At 35.2% G+C, this 11516-nt stretch overlaps 1 long non-coding RNA gene across 1 annotated transcript; it reads right to left on the reverse strand.

Annotated features, from left to right (window-relative positions):
• Positions 1–3591: 3591 nt before the first annotated feature.
• LOC126766283 (uncharacterized) lies at positions 3592–4599 on the reverse strand. The gene is made up of 5 exons (XR_007668813.1): positions 4405–4599; positions 4281–4343; positions 4043–4219; positions 3830–3989; positions 3592–3777 (listed from the first exon to the last, which is right to left on the reverse strand). It is a non-coding gene; the product is annotated as an uncharacterized LOC126766283 (long non-coding RNA).
• Positions 4600–11516: the final 6917 nt, after the last annotated feature.

An 11516-nucleotide genomic window follows, 5' to 3' on the forward strand; every position in this document is an offset into this window, starting at 1 on the left:
AAAAGGGGAAAAAATCGGAAAATAACCCCCCCTCATAAAAAGGTTTTTAAAACCCCAAAAAGGCGTTAGTCGACCGATTTCAATGAAATTCGGTATATAATGTTTTCTTAACACCCTGATGACATGTACGAAATATGGCTGAAATCGGTTCACAACCACGCCTTCTTCCAATATAACGCTATTTTGAATGCCATCTGATGCCTTCTCTGTATAATATATAGTACATTAGGAACCAATGATGATAGCGGAATAAAACTTTACAAAAATACGGTATTTGAAAAATATGTAAATGACGTATAAAGAAATCTCGATTATCACTTTATCATGCGAGAGTATAAAATGTTCGGTGACACCCGAACTTAGCCCTTCCTTACTTGTTATTTGTTTTCAACAAGTGCTTATCATGCGGCCTATGCATGTCTCGCTTTCGGGTATGGTGTGGTATGAGTTCAAAGTCTTGTGTTTGATACTCTTGTACTTTTATGTATTATGTGTATAGATGTTATATACTTTAGGCTTTTCACTCCGTTATTATTATTATTTTTGTTTTAATTACATCTTATGCATGTATATATATACATATGTATATGTATGTATGTTTGTCACTTCACGTTTATTTGGTTTTTATCACTTTGTAATTATTTTTATTTTTGGTTAATTTTCCATAGTGCTTTTCACTAGGGCTCGAAGGAAAACGCACAAATTTAATAGAACTTTTGTTCGGAAAATATCACTATCGAGAAAAGATGAAAAATAGGAGGTCGAGCGCGCGGTTATTGCTTCCTTGAGCGTGATGTCGGAAAAGAGACCGGCCCGCTACCCGTTATTCCTTTTTGTTGATGTTTGGTGTGGGGTGTTGGCCAGCTGCGAGCTCTGCTGTAGCGGTGACATGGTGGACGTTGTGTGGTGAAATGATGTGGAACGTGTGTTGTGAAATGATGAATGCGGTGTGTCGGTGTTGCGTGTCTATGTGGGGTTGTGTGCTGGTGTGGTACGCTGAGACTCATTTGGACAGAATGAAATATGTAATCAGAAAATTAAATGTGTTTATTCTACAACCACATCTTAGCGTTTTACTTTATAAAAGCTAATAAAGTTAAACCCTTAAAACGTCCTATTGAAAACTTAAAAGTATATTTATCTTAATCCACATTTTACAATAAAGATCCTTCTCATTCGTAATGTGTTCAAAATACTTTTAACCGATTCGGCTTAATATGTTCTACTTTGTTTACTTTGATACGGTCAAAAATGAAACTGTGTTATTGTCTTGAGCCATGCAATTATATCTTTATATACGCCAACAGTTTCAGAGATATCATTGTGAAATTTTGCACACGTCTATATGAGAAACATTTAATTTGATGATATATCTTCACGAAGTGTGGCATAGCTTATCCTCTAAGAGAGCGGTGCGATTTCCAAAGAAATGGATCCGACCACTATAGCATATAGCTGTCATACAAAAATACCGATCACAATCAAGTGCTATAATAAATCCATCTTTGAGAGGTAACAGGGCAGTTGATTACACATAGATGGCGCTATTAGAATTAAATTCATATGATTTTTAGTAAGCCCTAACCTTCAAAAGATGCGTGTGTAAATTTGATAGTTATCGGATCATTTGTTTGTGAATTATATCGTTTTCAGTGAGGAAACTTTTGTTACCGTGAACAAAAATGAATAAAAGGGGAGTTTGCGTGTTAATGAAATATTGCGACAACATAACTCAGGCGTACCCAACAAAAAAGTTCACCACAATAAAAAGGAATTCATCAACGCGAACGGACAAAAGGGCGCAAAATATATACAGCAGCATCATCATCAGCAGCAGCAGAACCATTAAAACCACAAAGAGGGAATAATTAACCACATCAAGTTACATTTAATATTAACTATACATATATTTATAAATAACCCTCATTTGTACACACTCACATATAACTACACCATTGTACATACCCAATGAACATTTTTGTTGATTCTCAAATTGAAAGTGTAAACACAATGGCTACGACAGACTGCAAACTACATCTGTCAAATATTAAAATACACACGTTCTTATGGGCAGTGTTATTTTGACAGCTGCACGACTACACAACTGCAGGCCGACAGTTGTCGTTCTCGCTAACTTCAATATCCTCCTATTTTTGCCAACGACAGTACGACGACAGTAGAGTTGACAGTAGAATGGAAGATAGAAAGAGGAGGTAGAGTGGTGATGCCACTTATATGTAAAATGTAAAATTATTCACAGCTCTAACAAACTTGATGTTATTTTACAAATAAAAGCATAAAATAGCTATATTATAGCTCTATTATATCATTTGTAATAACAATTGATAATTTAAAGCAAAAATATTGATCTATTTACTTATTTTTTGCATAAAAAATTTCACTTTGAACAAAATATTAAAATTTCATTGAAGTGAAAGGTATTAGTATGGCCACAACGAAATTGTGTACATACAAAATGGACAACTGCGTTGTTTTGTGTACATGCCGGCCATTGTGTTGTTGTTGCTTCTCAAAATGTACATGTAGTAAGATGAACAACGACGTTTTCAGTTCACTGTCGTGCCGCTGCAGTCTGTCGTAGCCATTGTGTTTACACTTTGAGATGCGTTTGAGAATCGACCTTAATTTCAAATCTCAAACGTTTGTTATCTAAAGCTTAGTACGCAGCTCTCAAGAAACGTAAAAACTTCATATAAAAAAACGCTTAAGAAACGGTCAAGAAACCTTCCTGCGATAAATTTACTTGTGCTAGTACGCAGCTCTCAAGAAATCTAGTACTAATTTTTAATGATTTTTTTCAGTAAAATGTGAATATGGCAAACCTGGTTTTGCGAAGAAACATCAAATCAACAATTGTTTCTTGAACGAAATTCGAAGTAATCGTCAAATTCATCCTAAATTAGTTGAAATCATTGTTATGAAGTATATTCCATTTTGAAATGTTGTATAAAACCTACCAATCATCAACAACATTTCTTAAATCTCAATGAAAATATTTATGTTACCATGCACATACACACATATGTACATATTACGCACAAAGCTTGTTTTCTTTGTTTATTTTCTCTTGTTCTTCTAATGTAGATCATTCACAATGCGTAACGAGCTGTCAAAATTACTTGAAAAGTAATGTATTTTTTTTCTTGAGCAATTACTTGAGAGCTGCGTACCAACCTTAAGTCATTTCAATTTGAAAACAAAGCCATTCTCAAAAAAAAAGGCACATTTTTAATATGAAATTTTCCTTTGTTCTCAATTTGAGAATGTCAAAATCTCAAACATTTTCTCAAATATGAAACGAGAGGAATGGAACAAATTCCAAAAACTGGTTGAAATTAAGTTTTGAAATAAATTTTTATTTATATAAGGATTTATAGAGGTATATTGTACGCAGTACATATACATATATACATAAATTTTATTAAACAATAAATAACATGGTAACGCAACAAAAATTCATTTTTTAATTTAAATTAACGAAAATAATGTACATTCTTAAGATAAGGAAACAAACGAAAAAGTTAATTTCAGTACAAAACTTAAGAATAATCCAATTTCGACTTACTAAATTAAACTTAAAATTGTCGCGCAATAATATAAGAACTAATTAATCTACGATTACCGATGACATATTCTTTTTGTTTTCGTATTAAATTTTTTTTTTATTCTGTTGCTGGCGTGTTGGAAAAAAATTCAATGTAGTCCGCTCGAATTCCATATCCGTGGCAGCGGTAGGGAATTTTTGATGGTATGCCTCTATAATAGAAAAAAATTACAAATAAGAATAAAGCAATAAAATAAATATTACGCCTTAATGCTGCCGTCACACTAAGTGCTCTTGCCGGTTTTTTCGTCTTCGTGCCTTTCCAGGAATATATCTGGGCAACATCGTCCGTAAAAACTTTTCGCCAAGCCATTTTAACAAATTTGTTCGAACTGGATGCTATTATCATTTGCAATTCAGCCACCTATAAAAATATATAGACAATTTATTGATATAATAATATAAATGAGAATTTACCAAATCGTTAAATTTTGTTTCGGAAGATTGAATTTTGCCTTCAAAAGTAGCGAAATCATGTGCTTCTGCAAAAGGTTTTTGTAGCAAAATTTTATTTATTTTTTTTTGTAGCATTATGTGAGGTCGATTTAACTTCTTCCAATACTCTCTTCAGAAGCTTTTGAGTTGTATGATATTCTGAAATTATCGAAATTATCATATGCATATGTACAATAACTATATAAGTATATGTATGTACCTTTTAACAAATCGTCTACCTTCTTATCCAGACTATCCAGTTTGCTACTTAAGTCGTCAAAATCTACGATTTAATTAAAATGTTAGAACCACTTCAAAAAAACGATATTGTATTAACTACTTACTTGATTTAGTGGTTTGCTCACATCCAATCGATATAAACGAGCTATTGAAATCCATCTAATTGTGAATAAGAGGAATATATACATATTCACTACATTCAAAATTACTAAGCAAGATCATTTTTTGTGATATTTCTTCCGCTAAATGCTGATAGACGCAACTTGAAAATTGTAAAGCAGAGCAATATCTTATATTAAAGTTTGATGATTTTATTGGTGTAATAAAGAAGTCATTCAAATTGATAACTTCCGCGAATGAAATTTTTGATACACCATTTTCCTGTGAAAAATTTATGACTTTAAAAATCTTATTTTTTATGTTGTAAAAATTATCTGGCATTTTTAAGGATAAATAAAATGAATTTGTATTTATTGATTTCATTGGCTGATTTTGCGTTACATTTGCAACCTCAAAATTATCATTACTGAACAAACTTTCCTCAACTAAACGATTATAAATTTGGGCAGCAATATGAGTTTTACTATTACATTTACGTTTAGGCTTGGACAAAAAGTTCTCGAACTTAAATGCGCTAATAGATTCTAATCCTCCACAATTTAATGCATCAGAATGTAAATGAGTAAGACAGTGGAAGTTAAAAGTTAAGAATGAATCGTCATAAAGTCTAGAAATGTTTTTGACGAATTCACTTAAAAGAATTTTCCCACACTCATTATTTTCGATGCAGGAGGTTTCATTTAATAAAATTCGCATACCCAAAGTAAGTAGCAAAAAGTGATTGTACCTTTTAGCGTCTAAAATATCAGCTAGTAAAACAATTCCGGTATATAATAGAAACTGCCTTAGTTCTGTAGCCTTAAACCTCTCAATTTCTTGCAGGGTACGTGGATGTCGAGAAAATTCTTTGGGAACTTGATTACTTAAAAAGAGTATTTTAGAATTTAATGAATTAATTTGGGCTGGTTTTAAAGAATACAAGCTATTTTTGTGCCTAATTCAGCCAAGAAGTAAGCTTTTCATGACACCTAAACACACTACATGCATATAGTCATATGGAAATGACTTCACAATGTCGATTGGTAACTTTTCAATAGCTATTTGGTCCAATATTTTATGATGATTTACATTACTTCGTGAGCGAAAATCTGCATCCGTTCAGTTAGGATAGATTTCACAACGGAAAATTATCCGATGTCCAACAGATTCGCCTTTTTGAGTGCATTTTATGCAACAAAAAAAGCCAGTGTGTCCTTTAACACCCAATACATAGGATCTTGCTGGGGCATCACAAATAAAAGACCGGCAATGAATTGAAAAATGTTTACCATTGAAGTTTAAACCATGTTCTAATAAGGACAACAACTCATCCACAAATCGTTGCAAGAAGATGTTCGGGCAGAGTGCCTTACTATTTCCGCAATATGCTCCCACAACCATGACAACTGGTTCCCCATTTACATTTATTAAAATAGGCCAAGCTTGCAAATTACAACTTTTTGCGAGTGGAAGGCCATCAATATTAATGTTGAGGTGAATTTCGGTGGAATCAAATGATTTTCTCAATGAAAAATCTGTCCGGGAGTCTTCTATGCCGTAGTGAATATACTCTCCTGTTCGCATTTTCTCTATGGGTGGAATCTTAGGAGTACACTTTAAAGTTCGTGCATCCTTTGAAATATCTCTAATATATTTTTGTAGAATTTCTAACAGACTACTAGTTGCAACGGTGGAAATATTAAATTTGACCGCTACCTCTTTCCTAACTGAAGTGTTTAGGTTGGATTCCTCATATACGGAATCTTCACTTTCAATATCACTAAACTCATATTCCACCCTATTGGTAGTAGAAGGACTTTCCTCCAAAGCCGCATCTACACCTGGGATCTCCAGGCTTTTATTTTTCCCTACTCAATCACTATCTGTGAGCAAGTCAAATATCTGCCTCACTTCACTTTTTATTTTCTTTGTAGTATGCATTTTCTGTTCGAAATATCACAATTATAACAAATATTTATAATATTATACTTCCTTTCACTTTTATTCTTCAAAATTGCTGCACATCACGATTACGTTTTTTTAATTATGAATACTTTTTGACAGATGATTGATTGATTATTGAACGGAATGAAACCGCATGCCATATATGTACATATATTTGAGAAAATGATTTTTATCAAATTGTAAAAGGATGGAAACAAATTTGAGAAATAGCCTTTGAGAAACGTTTGAGAAAATGTTGTCTTTCAAATTGAATAAATGATGAATTTCAAATTGAAAATTAATATTTTCTCCAACGTTTGAGAATTTCAATTCCAGTGTTTGTTGGGTACAAACTAATCAACCCATATTATATATTACACTTACTCAAATACACAAATTTGATTTGTTATCGAATCCTAATAACTCCATTTTATTTTATACACCGGCAAACACTTCGTCGAGTACCCCGATTGCCTTGCAATATCACACAGTTTCGGCGATTGTAAGAGCAAATATTCTTGCAGAATATGCAAAACGAAACACAACACTTTTCAAGTTGATCTGAGTAATAGTTTCGGAGATACAGCCTTGAGAACTTATGTGCTGGAGGCTAGCTAGACTAAGTGCGCCGTCTTTAAATGCGTTTTTTCGAAACTGTTTTTTTGAAGTCGGTTGACAAGATTTCTCAAGAACTACTCAACTTATATTTATAAAATTTTAGACAGGTCTTTGAGATACAATTCTTAAAGACTTGGACGAAGAATTTTTTTTTTGATTACAACTATTTAAATTTTAAATTTTTGTAAAAATGTCTACCAACCATCCAATTTTTTTTCCTTCGTCTAAGTCCGAAGTCAAGGCTTTAACTAAAACAGGGGTCTCCGGAAATGGCGTCGCAACGGCCGAGTTTAAAATATTTTTTTCCAAAAATTTCAGAATTTCTTTGTTAATAATGTATGTTTGTAACAATAAAAAATTCTAATAAAATATTATTTTTTATGTGACAAAAAAGTTTTTGTTAAATGCTGTTTTTTACCGGAGGAAAACCATGTAACCACATAAGGATAAAATTGTTCGCTTTGTTAGCTTACTCTCACTTTATAAACCTAGACCTGTCGACATCTTGATCAAAAGTGACCTGTCCCTGCTTATAGTTCTCGGTAGAGTACAGAAAAGAAACAGAACTCTAAGCTGTTACCCTGACGAATTTAGAGTATGTGACCCTACCCCAACTCAATCTTACCCAATACCGCACTCATCTTTGGAGGAATTCCACAATTGTTCTTTCATGGCTTAACAAACCTCCATGCTCATGGACAGCAATTGCCGCAATCGCAGAAAAGGTTGGAACCGAAAATTGGAGTCACGTCAATACATTCCGAAAAATTTTGCTAGTCGCGGATACACGCCTCTGGAAATGGTAAATAATGACCTCTGGTGGATCGGAATCGAATTACTAAAACTCGACCCGAAACATTAGCCAGTTACAAAAAAAATTAATCGATGCAACACTGGAACTCCGGCAAATGAAGAGTTTTGTGAACACAACACAAGAGGATATGCTGGATAGATTCTCATCATTATCCTAAGCCTACCGAGTTAAGGCATATTTATTCAGATTCTTCTCAAATGCGACATCAAATAGATCACAGCTGTCATACACAACGTCGGAAATAACTCCAGAAGAGTTCAAGACTACCCGCACGAAGCTAATTATTTTAGCCCAAAACAACATTTCTAGGAGAAGTAAAAAGCTTTAACTCAAAAAACAATCATACCCAAAAAAGAACAATTTTCATTCCCATTCCCATTCACTTGGGAGTGGCCAGAAACGTTTCTTTAACATATGCCTCAAGCAGCTCACTAACTGGCTGTCTCCGGCACGAAACACCCCCAACCAGATCGATCATGTTTTGATAGACTGAAGACGTATGTTCCGAGGTTCTAACATCGACTCGGACCACTATCTTGTTGCAGCCAAGATTCGAACCCGCTTCTGTGCAGCAAAAAACGCACGGCAACAAATAAGAGGAAGGTTCGGCGTCGAGAAGCTGCATTCACAACAGACAGCCAAACTATTTTTTACTCGGCTTGCACTCCTGCTCTCTGAGAGCACTTGTCAACAACTCGGTATAAAGGAACTGTGAGACGGCATTTCAAGCTCCATACGTACAGCTGCACTTCATACCATTGGCTTTCGAAAAAGGCAAAAGAACAGTTGGTGCGATCAGGAGTGCCGTGTCGCAGAGGAGAGAAAGCAGACTACTTCCCTCGCAACGTTACAATCGACCACAACACGTGCGGGATGGGACAGATACCGAGAGTTGAAGAGGGAAGCGAGAGGCATTTACATACACAAAAATAGAAAAGCCGAAATTCGTGAGTATGAAGAGCTTGACAAACTGGCCGAGAAGAATAATACTGGAAAATTCTACGAAAAGATGCGGCGACTAACAGAATATTTCAAGACCGATGATAATGATATCATTAGCCTCAACACCCGCGCCGCTAGTTCTGCTTTCTCTAGAATGGATAAGGCAGCGAAGCAAATGGGTATAGTGGTGAACGACGGCAAAACGAAATATCTCCTGTTATCAAACAAACAGTCGTCGCACTCGCGACTAGGCTTCAACGTCACTGGTGACAGTCATAACTTTGAAGTCGTAGATAATTTCGTCTATCTTGGAACCAACAACAGCAAAAATTTCAACCTTGAAATCCAACGCAGAATATCTCTTGCAAACAGGTGCTACTTTGTAGTAAGTAGGCAATTGAGAAGTAATGTCCTCTCTCGACAAACAAAAACAAAACTCTATAAGTCACTCATTATTCCCGTCCTGCTATGTGGTGTAGAGGCATGGACGGCGACAACATCTGATGAGTCGAGGTTGCGAATTTTCGAAAAAGAAGTTCTGCGAAAGATTTCCTTAGCGCCTTGGCCTTGGCGAATATCGCATTCGATGAAACGATGAGTTGTATGAGATATACGACGACATTGACATAGTTCAACGAATTGAAAGACAGCGGCTACGCTGGCTAGATTATATCGTTTGTATAAGTAATAATTTGAGCAAGTAAATTTGAATAACTAAATTTTAAGAATTCATTAAAAAATTAAGAAAAATTAAAAATTACTCAATGCAATGTAAACACTTAGAAATGTTCACCGAATGCTGATCGCATACGGGCTTATTGCATTCAACGCAGGATTTCTGTATATTTCGTGTCTTTCGGGGTCTGCGAATAGGCTTTTCATTACAAATGTAACAAGATCCAACAACAGCTCTTCTCCCAGTGGCGACTCGACGTTGGTAATTTCTGGGTACCACTTCTACTATTGGTCTTTCAAAGAAACTTTCGACTGCGATTTTGGTAGAGTGGTTTCGCATTATTTGCTGATTAGGGGCTCGCTCTTCGATCATCGGCATTGCTAATTCATCTGACAATTGTCGAAGGAAAAGTCTTCGTCTGTTTGTTCTCTTGCGAAGCATGCTGTTATTCTCATAGTAGATAACATAAGCAGCTACACCTGCAATATCCAGGATGTTGAAAAAGAAAGCCAGCGGCCATCTACACGTTCACCGTTAGGTGGAGTACCTCGAACACATTTGATCCATGGTGTCAACGCCAGCTTTTGTTTGATTATGAAACATAATCATTTCTGGGTTTTTTTTGAGATGCATCAGAAATTTCATAATCATAGTACAACGTACTAAGAAGTATTACAGCTTTGTTTTTATTTGGAACGTACGAGCAGATAGTAACTTTTTCATGAAATCCAAAAAGAGTTGACAGTACTTCTCTAGACCTTAACGGTTTTATTTCTTGAGGTATGAACGTTTTATTTTGTTTCAATGTACCGACAATAGTAAGTTTCCAAGATAACAGAGTCTCCGCCAAAGGTAAAGTTGTAAAAAATCTGTCCATGGTTATATTTCGGCAAGATTCTTTATAATCGTTGACCAGGTCTTTGACAACTCGTTGTCTTTGATTGACTTCTCGAATATCACCTTGTTTACCTGTATAGAAAATGCCTTTCAGCGGATAAGCATTACTTGCATCACACAACCAAACCACTTTCAGACCGTATTTAGCAGGCTTGGATGGCATATACTGAGTAAACTTAGTGCTTCCTCTGAAAGGGTAGAGCTGCTTGTTGATGGTCAAGTTTTCCGTTGGTCTATTCAATGCAGCTAGGTTGGCATTTAGCATCTTTATAGCACAGCTTTCTCATTGGCGACTCGAGCCGGGCGTGTTGTATAGTTATCGAAACGTATGAATCGTAAAAGCGAATTAAAGCGCCTTCGTCCCATTCTTGCACGATATAACGGATAAGCATTTTTCTGGATGTTGTTCGTTGTATACTTGATACACGGTTTCTGCTTTTTTATTCGTGCAGCGAACAATAGTATCGACCATTTCCAACGTGATAATTATTTTTGAACGTTTGAGCGATTGACAAAATTTCAGTACTCCCATGAGGTCCAGCTCTTTGTCTGACAATATTGCTAGCAGGAGTCTGGTGATTTGGGCGTGCGGTTTTATTCCAAACTGTTTTATCTTTTGCTACAAATGTTGTACTTGTATTGGCTGGAACACTTGAACTGCCTGAACGACTATTAGAAGTCGATACAGCTACTTCATCGTCGTCGCCCTATGCTGTCCGACGGATCTTCGCTGCCAATCGTGGCGTCATCGTCCTCATCATGCAAATTTCTGATATACTCCTTTTCTTTAACCCTCGCTCAATCTAAATAAAAAGAAATTTGAGATTTACAATAATATGTATAACATTTTGAATGATATCAAATATGTACAGTGAGTTTTAACAAACTGAATACGAAAAATACGAATAAAATATTTTTTTTTTCGATGAGTATAGGCTATGTACAGTAATATAAAATATATTTTCGTATATTCTAGCATATATTTTTATATATAAATACATATACATATATTACACTCGTTATACACAGTATAATCTATATATTACAGTGTATTTGTGTGTTTATATAAGTTATCGCGAGGAAACGACACACCCTAATTCCCGTCGTAATAAGAGCGTACCACTCTGCACATGTCGCTAAGTCAGCACATTTTGCGTGAGAACATTGGCCAGACATCAAAGTAAACAAACACCATGCACGAGGCGCAAGGTCAGCAAAACGTCAGC

The sequence above is a fragment of the Bactrocera neohumeralis genome, unplaced genomic scaffold (genome assembly GCF_024586455.1).
Source record: "Bactrocera neohumeralis isolate Rockhampton unplaced genomic scaffold, APGP_CSIRO_Bneo_wtdbg2-racon-allhic-juicebox.fasta_v2 cluster11, whole genome shotgun sequence".
Taxonomy (NCBI): domain Eukaryota; kingdom Metazoa; phylum Arthropoda; class Insecta; order Diptera; family Tephritidae; genus Bactrocera; species Bactrocera neohumeralis.